Raw genomic sequence first — 13,539 nt, 5'->3', positions numbered from 1 at the left:
ATAACCACTCGTTACAACCGAGGTATGCGGCAAAGCATTTGTGAAGCCACAACACGCACAACCTTGAGGCGGATGGGCTACAACAGCAGAAGACCCCACCGGGTACCACTCATCTCCACTACAAATAGGAAAAAGAGGCTACAATTTGCAAGAGCTCTCCAAAATTGGACCGTTGAAGACTGGAAAAATGTTGCCTGGTCTGATGAGTCCCGATTTCTGTTGAGACATTCAGATGGTAGAGTCAGAATTTGGCGTAAACCGAATGAGAACATGGATCCATCATGCCTTGTTACCACTGTGCAGGCTGGTGGTGGTGGTGTAATGGTGTGGGGGATGTTTTCTTGGCACACTTCAGGCCCCTTAGTGCCAATTGGGCATCGTTTAAATGCCACGGCCTACCTGAGCATTGTTTCTGACCACGTCCATCCCTTTATGGCCACCATGTACCCATCCTCTGATGGCTACTTCCAGCAGGATAATGCACCATGTCACAAAGCTCCAATCATTTCAAATTGGTTTCTTGAACATGACAATGAGTTCACTGTACTAAAATGGCCCCCACAGTCACCAGATCTCAACCCAATAGAGCATCTTTGGGATGTGGTGGAACGGGAGCTTCGTGCCCTGGATGTGCATCCCACAAATCTCCATCAACTGCAAGATGTTATCCTATCAATATGGGCCAACATTTCTAAAGAATGCTTTCAGCACCTTGTTGAATCAATGCCACGTAGAATTAAGGCAGTTCAGAAGGTGAAAGGGGGTCAAACACAGTATTAGTATAGTGTTCCTAATAAGCCTTTTGGTGAGTATATGAAACAATACTAGAAATCTGTGTGAAATAAAGACAAATTTGGTGACGGAAGGTTTCTACAGGACACAAACAAACCAATTCAAAGCCAGCAATTGCTCAGTATTGAGTAGAAAGCAAAACACCACACCAAGATGAGCTACACACTGTCCTCGGCACAAATACTTGAGGATAACATGCCAAAACACAGACATTTATGAGACCAATATTCTTCTGCGATCACCATTCCTTTTACCTGAGTGAGTTTATCCTGTCTGTTATACACTGATATCACAACAGAAAATGATTTCCCGGGCTGTATGCAAAATGACTTGGTTCTTTGTTTCGGGTGCTGACTGGTATGAAAATGAAAACAGTGCACGAGTGTTTATAGGCTATTTATGTAAATAACTCACAAACACAGGATGACAAAAGAATCAGAGTGCTGAGCATCATGAATGAAAGGAACAAGCTGAGGGCTCTGTCATGAGGGAAAACAAGGCCTTTCAATAAGGCTGACCTGACATTAACACAGCTAGCTGCCAAAATGGGTGACATCAGTAGGATAGCTTTCGCAGCAAAGCGCCTTGGTTGAACCACAGAACCAAAAGAACAATGTCAGTAAGTCAGGCAGAAAGTCTTTGGGTACCCAAGCGTAAACAAACATAACCATCACCATGCAGACTGATAGCTTCCATTGGTCCTATGCAGCATTGTAAATTGCTGGGTAGAGTTCACAGGAAATCTGCTGGATTCTTTAACAGTTCATAAACAGGAAGAGTGCACTGTTCTTCCAATGGAAATCAAACTAAAGCCTTCAAACCCTCTGGCAATTACAGATGATTACAGTGGCACAATTAAACTCAATTCCATAATGTTTGTTCTCCTCAGTAAAATAAGACACTTGGGAGGCAAAGGGACACACAGGAGGCAACAGGGTTTATAGGAAATGTGGTCAGAATGAGGGGAGGAAGAGGCACCAACTACACACAACTGGTGTAATAGGGACCGCCAATCAAGTTTGGGCATTTTCAAACTTACTTTTAGCCAATTTGCCCGTCGGCGAGCTCGGTGACCATCGGGCTGTGATCAGGTGTAAATCAGTGATCGATCGGCGGCCGGCAGTTGTTATGTGGGAACTACTCAATGACGCGTCAAAACGGCTCCCCGACATATTGTGGAGACCAGCGTCGGGTAACAAGAGTCGATGTCAGCCCACGTAGTATGTGACCGCCTGTCAGCGATCAGTCACGTAGTGTGAGCGCCACAACGTCGAGTTGTGTAGTCTGAACAGTACAGCCATAGGTCGACGCAAGTCGTGTAGTCTGCACAAGCCTTAACATGAGAGGACGAGACGGTCCCAGAGTAGCACAGCAGCTCCAGACAGCGACACACAGCTCTCCTGCTTCTACAGCTAACATCGCAACAAAAGCATGTCTTGGTGAACTATAAAGTAAGCCGTTTGTCCGTGGGCAAGTCATTCAACGTCGCCTGACTGACACGCACATCATGGCTGTAACTGCTGGATAGTGTTGTGTGGCTCATCATTATTTTTGGACATTCAAATACATGTCAAATTCCAATGTAAAGCTAACTTCATCGCGATGCAAAGCGCCGTTCCCTCACCAAAATATTAATAAATAATAATAAAATAAACGATACACCATAATTGTAAACGATAGACGTTTTGCTAGATTCAAACAATAGATATCTTCAAATCGCACAGCCCTTTTTGGTATGGACAAAAGCAATCATGCCAAGACCATTAGAGGAAGTCATACCGGTCCGGACCCAAACTAATTTTAATAACAGGTGTGGGAATGTGATCAAAACTTCATCTGACCCAACTACAATGTGTACTCTACAGATCTGAGCTAAACAGCTTATGAAGCCAGGTGCACTTTGCACGCTACGATGCGGATGAGCAAAATCCAACTGGCAGCTAGACACAGAATGGATCGAGGTCTGGACTGGACCGGCAACTCAGTGTGCTGCTTTTACTTAATATTTGGGCAGATGGGCCCTTATTCCTTTCTCCGTCCTGCTGCAGACACACCCAACCAACGAGTTGCATGAACATTCTCCTGTGGCTTTGCATTTTGGACTGCTTGAATTTATTTCTGTGTGAAAAGAAACACAACCAGAGCGTCCTGGTAACCAAATAATTAAGGCACAAATGTGACGTCCCAGATTTTAGTCCAGCCGAGGACAAGACTTGCATGTCATGTACAGGTTTTCTATTGGTCTATACAAGATATAGTCCAATAGAAAACCTATAATTTGTAAGCCAGCTGTTACTGGCCGGTTAAGAGGAGTGACGATTCAGCAGTCAGTGGCGGTATAAAATACACACAATAAACACACAATGAAACACATGATCCCCTCCTGGCTTGCCTGCAGTTAAAAAAAAAAAATCAAGCAACAAGAACCCACATCAGTAATGACTGGAAGGTTATTCAAAAGTCATTATTGTGAAAGGAAAAGCTACAAAATCCAAGTTGATCTGAGAGTTACAGATATTTCACATTTTCATGGTTAGGCTCAGAAAACAAATCCAGCCATAGATCACTTACCACAGTAATAAGTCTGTATGCACCACCAGTATGTTCAGTCAGGGCCGTGTACCATAAGCTTAGAACCTGCAACAACAAGAGGTAGGAGACGCCGTTAGAGACTTTTGAATTAGATTAGAGAAGAGAAAAGCATACTATTTTGGCTGTGGAAATCGGAGGTACTGTTGCTTCCAATGTCAAAGGTCACAATCATGTAATAAATAAGAACAGTTATCATGTACTCAGATTTTATCTAAACATAACAACACAGTTTCACAGAGTTATACAGTGTCTGTACAGGACTGTAAAGAGATCATTTAACACATAAACCTTTTCTCACAGAACTCCAAAAGGAAGAGGAAGGTCTACTTATAGTACTAAGTAGCAGCAGGGAGAAAGAAAAACAAACACAGCCAGACATAACAAAAGGACATGTAGCATCAGAGACCGTCACAGACATCACTTAAAAGATCTGAAGATGAAAGTTCCATTTGGTCTCATGGAGATTGTGGTGGAGAGCATTGATTTACACGTTACTCCAAAATCTTCCATAGGTGTGAAACTAGGTTGAGATTAGAGCCTGACCGATAAATCAGCATGCAGATATTATCAGCCGATATGAGCATATTGCATATAAATCTGTTCTGGTGTTTATGACAGATGATAATTGACGGATCCTTCAATCACGTTATGATTGTTGTCGTTTAGTTTGTCCACACAGAGGACGCTCTGCAACTCCCCTGTTGGCATGTTTGGAACCACAAATCCACCACAAAACAGCAATCAGCTGACACAATCAGCTACACTTTTGTTCAGTCAATTACCATTTATAAAAATTTTAAACAGTGTATTTTTAAACTTCATTATGTCATGTTATCTAGGAGAGGTCTCATAACTACACGTAACAAAAGTTAGGCATAATCTTGACTTTGTTATGCGTTTCAGAAAAGAAGAAATTTTAATTTTAGAAACATTTTAAAATCAAATTAAATATCAAAATTGTTATCGGTCTTAAAACTTCCATACAGGTCGGGTTTTTGTTCTAGACTAGATCTGGTGACTGTAAAGGTTGCAGCATTTTATTCAAATAATTTTCAAACTCACCAAAGCATTTCGTGAGCCCTGGTCCACAATACTGCGTTTTTGTTTTAAAACTGAGAACTTTTGCTACGTTTGCACCTCCCGTCCTGACTAAAATGGCGAAAACAAAGACCTAAAAAGCAGAAGTTTGAAAACGCTTCCGGCCTCGTTTTTCGTTTTGAAACTCGGGAGGGCATTTTAGTGCAGCCGGGCAAAAACGGAGGACTTTAGAAACGATGACGCAGACGCTCACTCTCGGCTCTCTGATTGGGTCTCATAATTCATGCAAAGCAGAAACACAATGCTACTGACAGTGTTTTTGACTTGGTATTTTTATCAAAATATTTGTACCGTGCACCTAACATTTATAAAATGTACACATGTACTGTGCATGTCGCTGTTTACTTTGCGATTACTCCCAGTCTGTTTTCTGCCGCCACAGCCACTTTTAACTCCCGTTTTACATTCAGTGACAGTCCCCACTCATTATTGCTCCACGCTAGATAAAATCTGGTGCGGTTCTTCGTCTGTAGTACTTTATTCTTTTGTAACTACGGAAGAAAGAGACCCTCTGCTTCATGTTTACATGCCTTGTGTACGTTAAAGGTAACTAAATGTGCGTTTTCAGTCATTTTTCTGTAGACACAGACCAACTCTAAAATGCAGCTAAAACGCTGGTGTGGACGGGTAAAAGAATAAATAAATAAAAATACTTAGTGTGGACGGGGCCTCAGTGAGCCCTGGTCCACAGAAGCATATCCATTTGATTGTTTTTCCTACTCTTTTATTCAGGTTTTTCCTACAATTTGTCCCTTGTCTACTTGGAAGGATCTTTGACCACATTTCTTTTATAAAATGAAAACTGCACGAGATATCAGACAGTCTGGATCTTTTCTCAAATTTGGTATATTTGTCTTCACCAGCCTGCTAATGCTCTCAGACCTCAATACTTTTCTACTGTTCCATTTATTGACAGTTGGTGGTGGGTAACGTGTCAATAAACGTGGCAATATCCCAAAGGGAAGAAGAGGGCTGCAATCTAGCAATCAGATATTAACAACCCTGGTTATAACGCTTTAACAAAAGCTTTGCAAATGAGGAAGAACACCAATTTGCCAGTGTAACGAGACATGTTCACGGTCTGTTCCCACATTGGTAAAAATGTAAAATAATCCCTGACAAATGCCATCAACTGAAAGTAAAAGGTTCAAAGCATTAACCAGCAATACACAGGGACTGAATGGTCGGACCATGTGACTAACATTCATTCAGAAGCCTGAACAAAGGTTCACCTCTTCAGTCTGAATACAGAGGGAGACAACAAGACACCTTTAGCGCATGTTCACCGCCAACATTTACGGGCCATCGTAAAAGCAACACCTGTGTAATGTAAAGCAACTCATTGCAAAGAGCCTGTAATCAACACTGCCTTTGTGAATCCTACAGTGGTCATGCTGTGATCCAATTCTGTGATAATTATTAAGGCTGCAGACTGAGGTGGAGTGTTGCTGATTGTATATTACTGGAAATTGCACTGGAAATTAACAGTAAGATTTCTTTTTTCAGGCTCTTTCTCCTGGCTCACTGCTTCCTTCCCGATTTCCCCTGACCTTGATTCCTTCAGTGCCTCTTACCGTTAAGTCTCTGCTGCCTCCCTCTACAGTGTTGGTGAGGCTGTGGCAGAGGCTGCACAGCAAAGGGAGAGATAATGTTACCACAAAGAAAGCAGGAATAGCTGGGTGTGGCCAGAGAAACACTTAAGTGTTGAAGGTTGCAGAGGGCTTGCTAGAGGACATGGCCCTGGTATGGCAGGAATGAGGTTTGTAAGTAGTACGCTGGTATCAAGATGGTTATCTCTCTGATCAAACATGAAATACTATCTCTGCCTGCATCGGTAGTAGCTGAGGGTAGGCTTGCCACAGTAATATTTTAACAAATAACGCAGAATTAGTTCATTTTAATATAGGCCAATATAAACAACCTATCCCCCTAACCCAACCAGTGCTGCTGCAAGGTAAAAGTTCAAAAGAAAAACACTGATGCACTGCAGTTTTTTTAGATGTGCACAGTACTGGTAGATTTAAGAGGACACCAGAAGTTAATAAAATATGATTTTTACCCCAGAAAAAATGCACCAGTTCAAGTGAGCAGGCAAGACACCTAAGCTTAGCACAGTTGGCACTTTACTTTGACTTATTGAGATTAGGGAACTGGAAGACCAGCCAGATTTCTTTTCACCCAGCACAGCTCATTTAAGTATCAACATATGAGTACATGTCAGTTTTTAGCTAGTTTGTTTATCAGGCCATGAGGACAGGTAGGTGGGGAGAACCGAGTGTGTGTGTGTAACAACAACAACATTGAGCACAAGCTCTGTATCAGTATTCTTAAAAGCTGTCATACCCAGAAAACACCTAACAGGGCTTCACTATTTGGAGAAAAAGTCATATTGCGATTATTGTAGACAATAATGGTATGAGTACTTACTTGATTATCAAGTAGGGATGCAGCGATTACCGGATTTCACTATTAACCGCACTTTAAAACGTCACGGTTAATTCCACTTAAAGGCTCCGCTACACCGAGTGGTTCTGTTGCACGGAACCAAACTGTGGCAACTTGCATAAAACAAAAACAAAGTTACAGTAGCGGTGCACCAGCGTAAGTGTCGTGCTTATCAGAGTCTACTGTGCACTGGCTAAACTATGGCAGAGGGGCCAAACTGTGAAGCTTTATTTCCACCAAAGAAACGGATGAAGTCGGCAGTGTTTTTAGGGGCCTATAATGAGCAGAGCACACAGAGAGAAGAGCGTCATAAACACGGCAACTGCGATCAATCCCAGATCCTGACCGTAGAGAGACAACCCTATCTTTACCCTGTGAAACATGACACCATTCCATCAACACTCAAAAGGCATACACTGAGATTGATTAACTCGATACACAGATTATGTAGGTAAAATGGCATCCTGTCTCCTCTATTATTGTCTGTACTTCACACATCTTTACAAATGCACACGTTTTTCAAGGCCTCTGACATGAACATACTCCATCTGGCACAGAAATGTTGAGTGTAAGCCCTCAGGTTTGAGCAAGCTGCTTCAACAGGTGTGGTGACGCTCAGACTAGCCTATCTAGCTGGCAACAATTTACTCATTATTTATTTCATTACCATGACCACTGTAATTTTCATAGGGCAGTATGAACACAGCACAAAGTCCTCTATTTTATAGCTTGCCGCAGGGCTGTGGATTTCCACTGGTCAAACAGAGGCAGAAGAACCAATCCACCAGAAACCGTGCCGTGTTGTGAGGCAATTTGGGCATAGTTACCACAACACTGCAGGACCAAGTGACCCACACTGTTTCGAAAAATACTTTTTCCCCAAAAACAATCACAAAAGGAATGGCTGTAAAATGATTAATACCATTTCTCAGAGTCAAAACACCCCAAATGTACTCATTTTATAAAAATCAGGACCAATAACATTTAAAAAGTCTCAAAGAACCATATCAGTTAATTATTTCATGTCATTCATGTGTGCAATGAGCCAATGGGAAGTCAGCTGACTTGGCTAGAGGAAGTCATATGTCCTTAACAATCTAGAATGGAGAAGGACTCTAGTACGCTCTGTGGGCCCCAAAATGCAAAGACACCGGCAGATACCTGAAAAACATATTTGGAGTACGCGCCCAGTGGATAACTTTCCTTGGAATGAATTAGGGCTGCAGCTGACAATGATTTTAGTATTCGAAGATTCTATAGATTATTTCAACGATGCGTCGTTTAAGAAGTACTTTTGCTTGGCAGCTAGGCACCGCTGCCTCCCCCACATCAGACCATCAACCAGACAGCTGCTTTACAAACACAAACATCACCCGAGTACAAGGTATACTAAAGGCTCGTGCAGACGACACGACTTTCAGCATCGGCCGCAGCGTTCACACAACACAACCTGCCATCTTGTGACGGGAGTCTTGAAGTCGTCATGGCGTTCACACTACGGCTGACTGATCGGTGAAAGGGGATCACACACTACATGAGCTGACGGCGGCTGTGTCACCCGACGCAGGTCTTCAAACCATGTTTTATCAAGAAAACTCTTGACTGTGAGGTTACAACTCGCGGCCCAAAAAGGAGAACAACAAACGGAAGTCTGTACATTTTCAGCTAAGGTCTGTGGCTTACTTTGGCTAGCCTTCAACTCAACAATTTATTTATTTTTTTATTATTATTTATTTATTTATTTCAAGCAAAATAGTGTGACAACAGAAAAGATACACAATAATAATAACTTATACACTTATCAATCATGATTTCAGTTAAATGCTAAAGTTGCTGTTACTGTTACGTTGTCTGTGGTCTACGGCAGAACACCGGGGCTTTCTGATCAGGTGCCGTCGTGCTGTTGCCGAGGCGACATAAGTTTCGTTTTACGGTGGACAGACGGTAACATTACAGAGCTGTTGTGTTCTTTAGCTTGAAATCGTCCCATACTTTGGGCACTTTCTTCTTTGTCCCTCGTTATTTTCTCTCTCTTCCTCCACTTTGCAAATAGCGCCTATAAATCCCGTCTATGCATTTTATTAATCGATTTAAATCGATGTGTCGTTTCAGCCATAGAATGAATAGGCCACCGCCTTGGAACACATTACCTGTTTTTTCCTAAGACCAGTCTATGCTACAGACAGACTGCTTTCTATTTAGCTTGTTTGCCAAGCTAACGTTGATTGTACAGGGTACCCCCAGGACTCTTTTTAAGACCTTTTTAATACCACCTAGGGTGAAATTTAAGCCCGAGAAAATTCTTACAAAGTTACATGAATTTAATAAAATATTTTATTAGAATACATTAATTAACACTCCACAGTCCGGAGCGTAAAGCTAAACACTGACGTAAACAGTAACGTTACGTTATAACATCAGTCAAACCAAACGGAGTCAATTATAAAGTCACATACATAAAAAGTGTTTATTTGACGTTAGAGCATTTATTTAATCCTACTGAAGGACAAGAACAAATTTAAGACCTCAGTAAATAAAAATTAATACTTTTAAGGCCTTATTTTTGGAATATGAAATTTAAGACTTTTTTAAATACTTTTAAGGCCCCGCGGGTACCCTTTTGTATAAAACATACAGGATGACAGACTGAGGACGGAACAGATTAAATTAACCCTTTCTACATGTTTTGTATTCATAAACTGTCTTTTTACTTGAAGGTTTTATTGTATGTACTTAAGAGTAATGAGCGAACTCTAAATTTTCGATGACTGACTTTTCTCCTTCACATAACCTTTAAAGAGAATCACAATGCATCCAGAACAATTTTCCCCCTCCCCCGAGTCATAACCAAGCCACAGCTGTAACATCACATGTTCCTAAAGACATGAAATCTCTGCTCCCTTGTGAGGAGCTTATGGACCACAGACCTTTCACTCAACAACAATGCCACATCATAAACATGGGTCATATCACTAAGTACATGTTAACACTACAAATCCATGATGAGATCAGTCTTCTTTTAATGCTGGCCGATCCAAAGCCATACGAGACAAGCCCAACCAAAGCATAGATCCATCAGATTTAACCCTGCATTACAGATAAACACATCAACGTCTAAAGCAGCACTGAGCCCTGCCTATCCCTGATAATAATGCAATACAATACATCAGAGCGCTGCAAGGATCCCATGACATTTAGCTGGAGTTAAATACACCTCTACTCTCTCTCATATGAAGTACATAAGTGACACCCAATCAGAGGGGAGAAACCCTGCCAAGTGAAATACTAAATCAAAGTCACAGAGAGCTTTTTAGAGGCTGAGATAGGATGTGGGACATTTTGGGATCTCAGCAATGTTTTATTTACAAGATTTATATTGCAGTAAAGCTGAACTATATAACACAGCATGCTCATGATCTGGTACTACTTTGGATATCATTGACATCGGCTCTGCAAATTCCATGTAGTTTATACCATCAGGTTGATAGAAAAGGAAAGAATCAATAATCAATAAAATTAGAAAAACAGACAGAAGCTAAAATTTCACTGTCTGTTTAGCCTTTCCAAAACCCAAAACACATGAGCAAAAGTGTAAAAAATGGATTAAAGTTTGTGTTTATGCTTTGATGTAAGCGTTAGCATTAGTGGTGTAACGGATCATTGGTTGGTCCATGATATGATCTGAACCGAGGCTTTTGTGATCCCGTTGCACCCCTAGTTAGCATGCATGCCCGAAAAAACATTGTTACACATTCCATAATTTTGTGGAGTTACTGATTACAGTGTTTCCCCTAGGATGGAGTTATAGCAGCGGAGGTGAAGCAAAATTTTTGCCTGAAACCCCAACACAGCATGTCTCAGCAGTATTGCTCGTGTGTCCATGAGCATGCGATGCACATCAGAATAGTTTAAAACTTCAGTGTTTTCCCAGCGGGTCCTCCCCCAAGAAGATTTTACATTTTCCAATAACAAATATGTAATTTCACATCACACTGGGCCATTATTTTCACTTTATGTCTGAACAAAGAGTTGGAAAAGCTAGAGCAGATAATAAATAACCAAGAGCCAAAGATCAGTCTACTGGGGAGGAACTACAGATTTGTGGAAAGTTATTTGGTTGGTTCTGATGCTCTCCACTGTGATTTAACATTTATTGCACAGCATGTTTTGGACATCACCCCCTAAAACCCTCTTAATATGACCTCAGAATGGTTGTTCATGTTTGCCTTTTGTGTGCAACATGAGAAACCTACTTCCCTTCTGAGGTGCATTTTATTTGTACATTAAAATCCAAAAAGAAATGTCTCCTCATTAACTTCAAAGGACTAGTTTGCATCACTAATTAGCTTTACTAACCTCAGCTCCTCCATTCACCTCTGTCCTTTCTTTTCCAAAACCACTTTTTCATCTGAAAAATAATTGAACCAGTCTGTACAGGACAGAGCTGCAGGCTACGTCAGTTTACTCTCAGATTGTAACTGATGTTCTCAACATTGGACAAGTAGGCAATAATAAAATACAGCTACCAGTTACTTTCTATTGAGCTAATGTTAAGTTACATAGCAGCCAAAAGAGGCAGCCTGCTGTTGAAGCGTCCCTGCTCAGCTCAGTCTGAAGGGGAGGAGGGATGTTAGCTAACTTAGCGATAAAAGGCTTCACTTTTTCAGCAGGTGGGGAAACAACAGACTTTTCTTGGTCTTGAGAAGCCGACACACGGTAACCAACACCGTACATTTACTGCCAGAACATTTTCCTCCACTCGTGTTCACTGTCACTTTCTACCGCTCGGACAATCAAACACTCGCTACGCACCTCCCGATTCCTTACAGGAGTTACGCTGCTCTTATAACACCATTTGTCACATAGATGTTTTGTACAGAACGATGAGGGGTGGTGCACCATTGCTGAATACATATAGGGGAAACGCTGGATTACGTACGATTAAAAAGCCAATTTAGGACTGCCACACCCATTGTGTGGAGGCTGGTCCTGGATGCTACCATATCAGAGTTAAGGCTGCTGTGCTGCTCTGAAACTCATTATCCAAGACGGTGTTAGGTTTGACAAAGTCATTCATTTGTCCTCATAACCTTTCCTTTTTTATGTTCAAAAATACCAGCAATACAGTATGTTTTTGTATCGCATCCAAACTTGGTCATGCTACAACATTTAAATTCTACTTTTCTTTAATGTTGTAGTTTTAGGACAGACAAGCTAACCTGCAACATTAAGCCTGTAGGTTTTAGCCTTAGTCTTTTAGAATGTTATTTATAATCCTTTAACATGTTTCTCAGCGGTAAATATTAACAGTTCAAGTTGAGCTTTCAACCAAAATCTGGTAGCAACAGTAATCATGTCAGCCCGCAAGATCGAAGGTTGGTGTCTAGAAACACCTAACTTAGTTTACTTGTGAAATCAAAAACCTGTTGTTAAACAATTTCTGCACATTTTGAGCGTAAATCTGCCACCATTATTACTGTAAACTACTACTATGACCCACACTAGATTAGGAAGCTTGCCCTGCTTAGCAGTACAAGAAATTGTACAAGAAATTGAAGTTACTCACTAAAGCAGAAAAAGCACCAGATAAGGAAACAACACAATGAGCAGGAACAAAGGTAGCAGGCGTGCACAGATAACAGCAGGCCAGCTGTCATGGCTTCAGATATCAGAGGACACTCTTCCACTGCACAGGCAGAATCACTAATCTGAGCACACGGCCCCTTTTAGAAGCACAGGCACCAATTTTACAGGACTAGCGGTTCTGACGTCAATTTGACAAAGCTTGTGGTGAAACTACTTCAGTTACAAATTTCCAACCCTACAACAAAACAATACACACCACTAAAACGATAAAATCATTCCCCAATCAGAAGGCCTGGATGAATGGAGAGGTGAGGGCTCTATCCAGACCCAAAAAAGCTGCTTTTCGGTCGGGTGATAAGCCTGAGCTAGACTGAAAGCATCAAGGAGGTGAAGCGGAGACATCAGCAGAGACTGGAGAGAGACCTCAACACCAACAACACCAAAGATATGTGGCAGGCCATCAAGAACATCACAGGCTACAAAAGCAGGAGCTCCCCCATCATGTGTGAGGCCACATTACCTGATGAGCTTAACACCTTTTATGCTCGCTTTGATCTACTCATCAAAGAGCCAGCTGTAACGTCTACTCCACCTCCAGAGGACTGGCCACTGTCAGGATCCACAGCAGACGTGAGGAGAGTCCTGCTGAGAGTGAATGTGAGTAAATCAGCTGGGCCTGATAACATCCCTGGCCGTGTACTGAAAACCTGTGCTAACCAGCTGGTTGATGTTATTACTGACATTTATAACATCTCACTGCCTCAGCAGAGGGTTCCCACCTGCTTCAAGACAGCCACCATCGTTCCTGTACCTAAAAAGTCTGCAGTGTCTACTCTGAACGACTACCACCCTGTGGCTCTCACTTCTGATGAAGTACTTTGAGAAACTGGTTCTTCAGCACATAAAGAACAACATCCCAATCAGCCTGGACCCTCACCAGTTTGTTTCAGAACCAGGTCAACAGAGGACGCCATCTCCACTGCCCTCCACTCAGCCCTCACACACCTTGAGAAAAACGACACCTAC

At 41.8% G+C, this 13,539-nt stretch overlaps 1 protein-coding gene across 1 annotated transcript in view; it reads right to left on the bottom strand.

The window, feature by feature from the left end:
* The window catches only part of tbl1xr1a (tbl1x receptor 1a), a 402,448-nt gene extending 399,000 nt beyond the window's left edge, over positions 1 to 3,448 (bottom strand). The window contains exon 1 of the mRNA XM_046050758.1: positions 3,364 to 3,448. The gene's annotated coding sequence lies outside the window, so the exon portion shown is untranslated. The remainder of the gene's footprint in view (positions 1 to 3,363) is intronic.
* Between the last annotated feature and the right edge of the window lie 10,091 nt (positions 3,449 to 13,539).

This window comes from Micropterus dolomieu, linkage group LG05 (assembly GCF_021292245.1).
Source record: "Micropterus dolomieu isolate WLL.071019.BEF.003 ecotype Adirondacks linkage group LG05, ASM2129224v1, whole genome shotgun sequence".
In the NCBI taxonomy this organism is placed as follows: Eukaryota; Metazoa; Chordata; class Actinopteri; order Centrarchiformes; family Centrarchidae; genus Micropterus; species Micropterus dolomieu.
Note: the sequence above shows the minus strand (reverse complement) of the source record. Positions and strands in the feature narration are given on the sequence as shown.